We start from the raw sequence: 10,206 nt of genomic DNA on the forward strand, positions 1-10,206 counted from the left end.
TTATACAATTATAGTAAAATATCAAAACCAAGAAATTGTTATTAATATAATCACAGTGTTTTCAGATCTCATCAGTTATACACACACTCATGTGTATGTGTAGCATCACCACCATAATCAACACGCTCAAGCCATCATGTTACCTCTTGATAGCCACATCCATCTGCCATCCCTAACCCCTGAAAACTACTAATCTGTTCTTCATCTCTATAATTATGGTATTTCATGAATGTTACATAAATGGAATCATGTATCATGGATCCTTTGGGGATAGGCTTTTTTCACTCAGCATAATTTGCTTGTGGCTCATCTAAGTTGTGTGTATCAATATTTCACTCCTTTTTTTTGCTGAGTAGTATTCCATGGATGTACCAGTGTTTGTTCAACCCACTGAACCCACCGAAGGACATGTGGGTAGTTTCCAGTGTGGGGTTATTATGAACAAAGCTGCTTTGAAGAATTGTATACAGCCTAGATACTTTTTGAGTGAATGAATAAGATAAAATGGATAGAATGCAGTGACCAGCTGTAGGGGATGAAGCCTGACATTGTTAGTAAAAAATGAGTCCCAAAGCACGTGCAGCCACCAAGTACTACAAAAAGGGTTTATTTTGTTTCATATATGTATGTGTCTTATACATATACTTTATTAATAATCAAATGGTATCTTTTAAAATAAAACAATTTAAGATAAGCAAACTGTGAATTTAAAACTCTAAAGTAAAACTTGACAACATATTTATGTTGTCAAGAGACAACAGCTCTCAGTACAATCATTTTAAATATTTAAGTAAATTTTAAATGATCTTTGTTGTGATCTGGCATTTTAAAAATTCTGATGTTTTACAAATTCTGTTTTGTTAGTTGCTTGAGCTCCTATTCTGCAATGTGCTATTATTATTATGCATGACTGTATCCATGCTCCTGAAAGAGTTTTAAAATTAATTCTAATTTGAAGAAAGAACATTCTACCCATAGAAAGTTCAAAAATAAAAATGATGAAGGACACATTTCAGGAAAACACACATGGTATTTTACGTCACCTACTTTAGAATAATTCCAGGATAGTTTCTTTTACTTTTGTTTTTTTTATTCTACTTTTTAATGAATTTACACATAACACAAAATGTTCCCTAGTTTTTTTGCCTTCCAGAATCACAATTTCCTTCAATACTCAAATAAGGATAATTCATCCTGGCAAGTCTGTTGCCTCCTTTTGGATAAAAATCTGGCAATAACCCAAAGAGCATTCGTAAGGGCTCCTGATCTATCTACAAGATAGGTGTATAATTTCTTTGCCCATTTTAATATTTTAGGTGTGTTGCATTCTTCTAAAAATTTGCAGTCAGTACCCAAGAAGAATTCTTTTTTTCCATATAGAAAAAGTTCAGTTTGGACTTCCCTGGTGGTGCAATGGTTAAGAATCCGCCTGCCAACGCAGGGGACATGGGTTTGATCCCTGATCCGGGAAGATCTCACATGCCGTGGAGCAACTAAGCCCGTGGAGCAACTAAGCCCGTGTGCCACAACTACTGAGCCTGCGCTGTAGAGCCCACAAGCCACAGCTACTAAGCTCGTGCACCACAACTACTGAAGCCCACTCGCCCTAGAACCCGTGCTCCACAGCAAGAGAAGCCACCGCAGCGAGAAGCCCGCACACCACAACAAAGAGTAGCCCCTGGGCTTCCCTGCTGGCGCAGTGGTTGAGAATCTGCCTGCCAATGCAGGGGACACAGGTTTGAGCCCTGGTCTGGGAGGATCCCACATGCCGCAGAGCAACTAAGCCCGTGTGCCACAACTACTGAGCCTGCGCATCTGGAGCCTGTGCCCCACAACAAGAGAGGCCCCCACAGTGAAAGGCCCATGCACCGCGATGAAGAGTGGCCCCCGCTTGCCTCAACTAGAGAAAGCCCATGCACAGAAACAAAGACCCAACACAGCCATAAATAAATAAATTTTTAAAGAAAAGAGTAGCCCCTGCTCGCCACAACTAGAGAAAGCCCACGCACAGCAACGAAGACCCAACGCATCCAAAAAAAAAGTAAACGACCTTAAACAAAAAAGTCCAGTTTGCTCAGATAAGCTCAACAAGCCAGGTGATATATTCTATTATTTATATGCTCCTGTTCGTATTTTATTATTTAATTTGGACTTGCAACTACTTAGGCAGTTATGGATCAGAGGGTGAGACTGAAATGTACTATCCAACTGATAGAATGATTTATTCCTCCACAGGTCATTGGTATAGGCTACAGTTGTCATCAAATATGTATGGTATTTTACCTATCCTGTTGCCATGGAGATCAAGAACCAAATTAAAACACATTTGCCAGGGTCATAATAATGTAGCCAGAATTTAAAGAAAAACTTGATTTTCAGTTATATATAATTTTGCTTGTTTGCTCTGACGGTCTGTTGACTTCTACATGCTTTAGCTTATCAATAATAATAAAGCTTCTTGAGCCATTAACTCACATGGGTCTTGACATTCCATGAGCCCAGATACAACACATCGTCTGGCAGTCTGCTTGGGTTGGCCGCTGGATTGAAGAAGAGAGGGAAGTCTGGGATAATTCCCAACTGTCTGGATCTGGTGACAGGGATCCCATGGTAAGGCAAGCTTGAGGAGCAAAAGCTGGATTAGGAGCTGTTGAGTCTGAAATCCCTGTGGGCCATGCAGTCCGAGGGGCAGCCAGTAGAAGGCTGGCTATGAGTGTCTGAGGTTCCAGGTCACATCAGCCAAAGAGGGTGGCTTGGCATTTTCCCCAAGAAGAGAATCCTGGGGAATATAAACATCTAAGGCTGGGACAGAGGAAGAAGGTCAGGAAAAAGACCGAGCAGGTGTCTAATGTCTGATAAAGTGCCTGGCATACAACTGGCACTCTGCAAATACTGTGAAAGAATACGGAACGCAGCCATGGGGATCTACAGCAGGATGGATGGGCAAACAGGCTCAGACCACTCTTACCTGCAACTAGTCAGAAATGTGCCTGGACCCAGAGGTTCGTGTAACGTGTCGACCACTCTTCTCAGATCACTTCTGGTCAGTGCTGCGTCCACGTCACGTGCCCTTGGTCTCCCTTACATGTGCCTCTTCTCCATTTCTCTGGGGTCCTGGCTCGGTTCACCCCAGGGATCTACTCCCGCCTGCCTGCGTCATCACACCCTTGCGGGGGGAGCAGTATACATTGCCTCTCACAGCATAATTGCGGTTTGTTATTATCCTAAAAGACCCTCTTCCTACGGAGGGGTTGGGATGGATGAGATAAAGGAGATTTAGAAGATGGAGAACCCAGTGAGACTAGGTGGAATTAAAAGAATGAAGGGGAAGGCGAACCCCATCCTGCTACAAATAAAAGGAGCCGTCTGAGGAGTAAGAGGAGAACCCAGAGAGAATGGCTCAGTAATACCAAAGACCAGCTGCTTTAAAAAATAGTTGCTAGTCAACTGTGCCAAATGCCACATGGAGGACAGGAAAGAGGACAAAAAGTAAGCCGTGGATTTGGTGATCAGTAGCTCTGCGATGCGTTTATCAACAAAACTTCCCACTGGCAGAGAGAGTGAAATCCAGGCTGCAGGTCAGGAGTCATGGGAAGTGAGGGAGGGCTACACGCCCCAGGCTTTCTCATCCGGGACAGGGCATCGCTGGACACCCTTAGCGCATCACAACCCCAGCAGTCCCCCATGATTCTGCTCCTTCCCTCAGGTCACAATCCAGTCCTGCCTCCAATATAAGTCCCAAGTCTGACCACTTCTCACTCCGCCCAAGGAGCCACCCTTGTGTGGCCATCTGTCCAGGTGATGGAAACTGCCTCCCCCATGGTTCCCCTCCCACCTGACTGTCCCATAATCGGTCCTTCACAGCGGCCACAGTGGTCTGTTAAAACCAGTCAGTCAGACCATATCATTGCCCTTTGTAAATCCTACACAGTGATCCTGTTATTAAAAATAATTGTTCATGTCTGGCCCTGCCATACTACATGATCCGCACTTTCTGCCTCTTAGCACCCTACTTCCCCTTCCTCTCGCTGCCCTCTGCCACATGTGTCTATTTTCAGTTCCTCAAATGTGCAGGGTTTGTTCCTACCCTGCACTTGCTATTCCATCTTTCAGGCAGGGCTTGCTTCTTGCGCATGAGCTCTGCACCCCCTGATCCCTACGGCCCCGTATTGGTTTAATGCTCCGCTGTTGGCGTCTTGAAATTCTTCATTTTTGAACCGAGGGGCCTCACCTTTCCATTTTGCACTGGGCCCTGCTCTCAGGGATCGTGTTAGATAGACGTCCCCTCCTCAGAGAGGCCTCGCTTGGCCACCCAGCCTAAAGCGGCCCCCACTTTCCAAAACACAGGCAATCCCCTTATCCCGTTTTATTTTCTTTGTAACAGCTTTCACGCTCTGATATGTTCTTGCTTAGGTACTTACTTGCGTGGTGTCCACTTTCCTCCCCCTGGAATGTAACAGGAGCTCCTACAGAGCAGGGACCATCTATTCTGTCTCCCCCCAGCGTCCGTAGAACCTCAGTGTGTGGAACACAAGGCTGCCCAACATACGTTTGCTGATAAATGAGCTGTTCCAAGACTGAACTCCCTGGACGCAAGAGAAGAACCATGCTGGGTGTCATGGAAATTCTAGAATGCATTTGGTATTTATATACATCCTGATCAATAATTAAGTTTTTGTGGTGCTGGTCTGTTCTGATAAATTCTGATTTCATGATGAGGTTAAATGGGATATAAATTCTTCGTATTATATTCAAGGTTGATCTTTTTCATGAAAGATTTTGAAGTCTGGATTCAATGCCTACTTTTGCTGCCTATGTTATATGAGCCTAAAACAATCATTTTAGTTTAGTCTGAATTTTTTAAAAGAGGTTGTTGGTCTACCTTCCAATTACATTGTGCTCTATGGCTCAATAAATCATTTTCGTTTGTATTAACTAATTTGACCTGTTCAGTAACTCTATACAAGACATAAGGTGGCTGTGTTATTTTACAGATTGACTCAAACTATGTTGAAGCTTGATGAGAATACATGAATAATAATCACAGATATTTAGAGCTGGGAGTAAGAGTTGAGATTATTTCTTCCAATAATTTCTCATTCTTAGATGAGGACACAGAGAAATCCAGAGCCCACCACGAGGCAAGGATTTTGATAGAACCTGATTCTTAAATCAGTGAACTTTATACTTCACCATTGGTCCTCTCTGTTAGAGAGGTGGCCAACGTTTGCCCAAAAAGAGTATTTACAGTCTACTTCAAAATTTTGCTTTTTGATGTGAATTATATCTTTAATTTTATTAAATGAATGGCTGAATAGATGAAGATAAAGAAAAAAAGAAGAAGGGAAGAAAAGGAGGGAGGGAGGGAGGAAGGAAGGAAACAGAGCTAGGGAAATTATTACTATTGTTACTGAACCAGGTTCATTTTGCCTGACACTCAGCAAGCCAAAACACTGAGTTGCCAAGTTTTGCAGCAAAGAGAAGGTTTATTCACAAGGCAGTCAAGTGAGGAGATGGGAGAACAAGTCTCAGACCATCCTCCCCCTTTGGGGTGCAAAGGCCTTGGGGTATTTGGGAGGTAAAGAATAAAGAAGCAGGATGGTCTGAGGGGTAAGGAACGAGGGGAGCATGAGGGAAGTGCTTGGGAAAAGGTGTGGTAATCGTCATCGCTCTATGAAGGCCTCTGCACATTCAAAACTGGAGGTGGGGCTTCCCTGGTGGCGCAGTGGTTGAGAGTCTGCCTGCCGATGCAGGGGACACGGGTTCAAGCCCTGGTCTGGGAAGATCCCACATGCCGCGGAGCAACTGGGCCCGTGAGCCACAACTACTGAGCCTGCGCATCTGGAGCCGTTCTCTGCAATGAAAGGCCGCGAGAGTGAGAGGCCCGCGCACCGCGATGAAGAGTGGCCCCCGCTCGCCGCAACTGGAGAAAGCCCTCGCACAGAAACGGAGACCCAACACAACCAAAAATAAATAAATAAATAAATAAATAAATTTATTTTAAAAAAAAACAAAAAAAACTGGAGGTGCTTAACATGGTCTGAGGGTGGAGTTTTTGGCCCTCTGACATCAAAACATCACTGACTGGACACTCACGCACGCCCGGTTGGAGGGTTGGTGGTCCTAACCAGTGTTAACCACTTCAACTTGGTCCTATCCAGCTCATCTCCAACTAGACACAGCTGACTCCAAGTCCCTGGAAAATAACTTGGACAAACATCTTATTGCTTCGGCTGCCTGCTGCTTGGAGGATGTGCAAGTCTTAAAATGACCTTGATTAGCGAAGGCAGGTAAAATGGATTTGACTAATAATTACCCACGGTTTAATTATAATCTACATAAATCATTTATTTGGATCTTTATGCTCTTGTCTTTTACTTACTTCTCTTATGCATTCCCTCCTTGATTTTTTTTTTTTTTTTTTTTTGGTGGGAAGGGGAGGGACTTCTGCCAGAGTAACACTCCCTCCCAAGTGGGAGTGGGTTATTTGACACACGGGAGAATCCAAGTTGTGGCGAAAGCATTAAGGCTTCGCTCTCTTTCCTCCCCTTTCCGACCTCACTGGTGCAAGACAGCAAATCCCAGCTTATCCACAGGACACGTGCAGGGCTGCCGGGTTACACAGCTCCAGGGACCACAGACATTGTATCCTGGAGTTGGGCTCCACAGAGGAAACAGCACAAGTGGCACAGGCTTCCTGGCCTGGTCTGTGCCAAGTAGTTACCTGAAGGGAAGCCCAGAGGTTGTCTGGCTATGCCAGTGGCAGGATGGGCTGATCTAATCAGGGGTGACATAGTAGCAAGTCCATTATGGGCACACATGTAAGATGCTCTGTCCAAGCCCGAACTTACCAACAATAAACCTGACATTTTGAAGTCCATCTGTCTGACTTCTCTATTTCTCAGTTAATACCCTGTGCCTCTTTTTGTTCTCCTTCTTAATTAAGATGACCTTGCTTCTAGGTGTCCTTAGTTACTGACTAGCTATAATATTTTACAACCCACTTAAATCTTGAACGTAATGATGTCATAATTATGAAAGTAACCAGATTCACATGAAGTGTTGCCTAATCTTAAGAACAAAATGGCATCTGTGAAAACAGCTGAAACAATTAGAGAAAGAAAGTTTTTGGAAGCTTCAGGGTATTTTAAAAGTAATTAGTACTAGTTAGCAATAAAGTTCTCTTCTCGGAAATTACACTTAAAGGGGGAACATGGAATACAGAAAAAATCTACCACTAGAGAATGAACCACCAGTCTTCCTAAACATTGGTTCCACTTTCAACAAAATGTGGGTTGTTGAAAAAGAGCATGTAGATGCCAACCAGGACTTCAAATGGGTCCAAACTTGGACAACAGCAAACTAACAAGAAAGGTTCTCAGGGTCAGAGTTTGCACTGATACTGCACAATTTCTTATGATTGACTTTCCCAGAACTGTGCTCTCCTCTTCCTGAGAAAAATACCCAAAGTACTGCTTCTTCCTTTGGCCAACCAATCACCTCTCAGGATAGGACACATCTGTTTGTAGGTGTGGATTGTAGTTGCTCAAAAATGACGTGAGGCTTCTTAAAATAATAATAGGTCGTTTTGCTTTGAGCTGATCTGTTTTCCAACAGAGCTAAGAGGTTTTCCACTAAAACAGAGAATTAGCAGGTAGTCAAAACAGCTGAAATGAGGTGTAGGCAGGACTTCATGTGTGTCCTGTAATTGCCCATCCCTGTGTCCAAGCGGAGCAAAGATAAACTCCAGACTGCAGGTTGCTCAGACACAAGGGTCAACTTCTAAGGGCCCCGAAAGGCAGGTGAACCAGTTCAGAACAGTCAGTGTGACCTGCTTAGAAAGTACTGAGCATCTAATAAGTATTGATTGGCTAATCCCTCAAAACTTGCAAAGGGGGCCCAAGACAATCTTGAGATTTCAGTAGCCAGAGAGACCCAGACAACACCTGGCTATGGTGACTCTCTAAATTGCTTTTTTTTTTTTTTAATTTTATTTATTTATTTATTTATTATTTATGGCTGTGTTGGGTCTTCGTTTCTGTGCGAGGGCTTTCTCTAGTTGTGGCAAGTGGGGGCCACTCTTCATCGCAGTGCACGGGCCTCTCATTATCGCGGCCTCTCTTGTTGCGGAGCACAGGCTCCAGACGCGCAGGCTCAGTAGTTGTGGCTCACGGGCCTAGTTGCTCCGCAGCATATGGGCTCTTCCCAGACCAGGGCTTGAACCCGTGTCCCCTGCATTGGCAGGCAGATTCTCAACCACTGTGCCACCAGGGAAGCCCTCTAAATTGCTTTTAAATGAATCATTAGCTGAATTTTCAGTTCAGCTAATTAATTATCAAATTGTAGTAAAATACTTATATGCTAAATGTTATCACTTTAGTTAAAATGTGTTTGCATATATTTTTTAAAATGCCAAACGACTATGTAAATAATCTTCAAAATGTTTTTTTTTTTTTTTTTTAGCGTTGGATTTTTTTTTTTTTTTAGATTTATTTTTTTTTATTGATTAATTGATTGATTGATTGATTGCTATGTTGGGTCTTCGTTTCTGTGCTAGGGCTTTCTCTAGTTGTGGCAAGCGGGGGCCACTCTTCATCACGGTGCGCGGGCCTCTCGCTGTCACGGCCTCTCTTGTTGCGGAGCACAGGCTCCAGACGCGCAGGCTCAGTAATTGTGGCTCACGGGCCCAGCCGCTCTGCGGCATGTGGGATCTTCCCAGACCAGGGCTCGAACCCATGTCCCCTGCATTAGCAGGCAGATTCTCAACCACTGCGCCACCAGGGAAGCCCCAAAATGTTTTTTAATTAATTTTTATTGGAGTATAGTTGATTTACAATGTTGTGTTAGTTTTTGCTGTACAGCAAAGTGCATCAGTTATACATATATGTATATCTACTCTTTTTTAGATTCTATTTCCATATAGGTCATTATAGAGTATTGAGTAGAGTTCCCTGTGCTATATAGTAGGTCCTTATTAGTAACCTCAAAATGTTTTAACTAAGCATTTACTTTATTTCATATTGTTGCTTATGCTTTCAATCAAAGAAATTTGTTTGGCCTATAAAAGAATATACATAGAATAAATTTCAATTTTATTTATTTATTTTATTATATTATTATTATTATTTTTTGGCTGCATCCAGTCTTAGTTGCAGCATGTGGGATCTTTCGTTGCAGCAGGCAGGCTCTCTTGTTGTGGTACACAGGCTCCAGAGCATGTGGGCTCAGTAGGTGTGGCGGGCAGGCTTAGTTGCCCAACCAAGGATTGAACCTGCATCCTCTGCATTGGAAGGCGGATTCTTGACCACTGGACCATCAGAGAAGTCCCATAAATTTCAAATTAAAAAATATATATATATATTTTTTTAATTAATTAATTTTTTTTAAGGCTTTAATGAGTCCTATCAAAACATATTTGTGGGGACTTCCCTGGCAGTCCAGTGGTTAAGACTTCGCCTTCTGGGGGTGTGGGTTCAATCCCTGATCAGGGAGCTAAGATCCCACATGCCTCACGAGACATGCCTCGAGGCCAAAAAGCCAAAACATAAAACAGAAGCAATATTGTAACAAATTCAATAAAGACTTTAAAAATGATCCACATCAAAAAAATGTTAAAAAAAAAAAATTGGGGGGCTTTCCTGGTGGCGCAGCGGTTGAGAATCTGCCTGCTAATGCAGGGGACACGGGTTCGAGCCCTGGTCTAGGAAGATCCCACATGCCACGGAGCAACTGGGCCCGTGAGCCACAATTACTGAGCCTGCGCGTCTGGAGCCTGTGCTCCGCAACAAGAGAGGCCACGATAGTGAGAGGCCCACGCACCGCGATGAAGAGTGGCCCCCACTTGCCGCAACTAGAGAGAGCCCTCGCACAGAAACGAAGACCCATCACAGCCAAAAATAAATAAAATTAAGAAGCGTTGTAAGAAAGGTTTAATTAAAAAAAAAAAAAAAAAATTTGTGTGTGCTCACTTCGGCAGCACATACAAATACTAAAATTGGAACGATACAGAGAAGATTAGCTTGGCCCCTGCACAAGGGTGACATGCAAATTCATGAAGCATTCCATATTTAAAAAAAAAAAAAGTTTGTGTAAGATAAAGTAACTCAAGGTCATTGTTCCTGATCGTGTAGACAGCCCGCCCTCTAGTGTTTCTTTCTAAACCCTACCGCATTTTAAACCATACTCTTAATCTCAAAATGTTAGGTT

General features: G+C 43.2%; 1 pseudogene; it reads left to right on the forward strand.

The window, feature by feature from the left end:
• The first annotated feature begins 9,958 nt into the window (after positions 1 to 9,958).
• Positions 9,959 to 10,071, forward strand: LOC114239082 (U6 spliceosomal RNA; annotated as a pseudogene).
• Positions 10,072 to 10,206: the final 135 nt, after the last annotated feature.

The sequence above is a fragment of the Balaenoptera acutorostrata genome, chromosome 13 (assembly GCF_949987535.1).
Source record: "Balaenoptera acutorostrata chromosome 13, mBalAcu1.1, whole genome shotgun sequence".
Lineage (NCBI taxonomy): Eukaryota > Metazoa > Chordata > Mammalia > Artiodactyla > Balaenopteridae > Balaenoptera > Balaenoptera acutorostrata.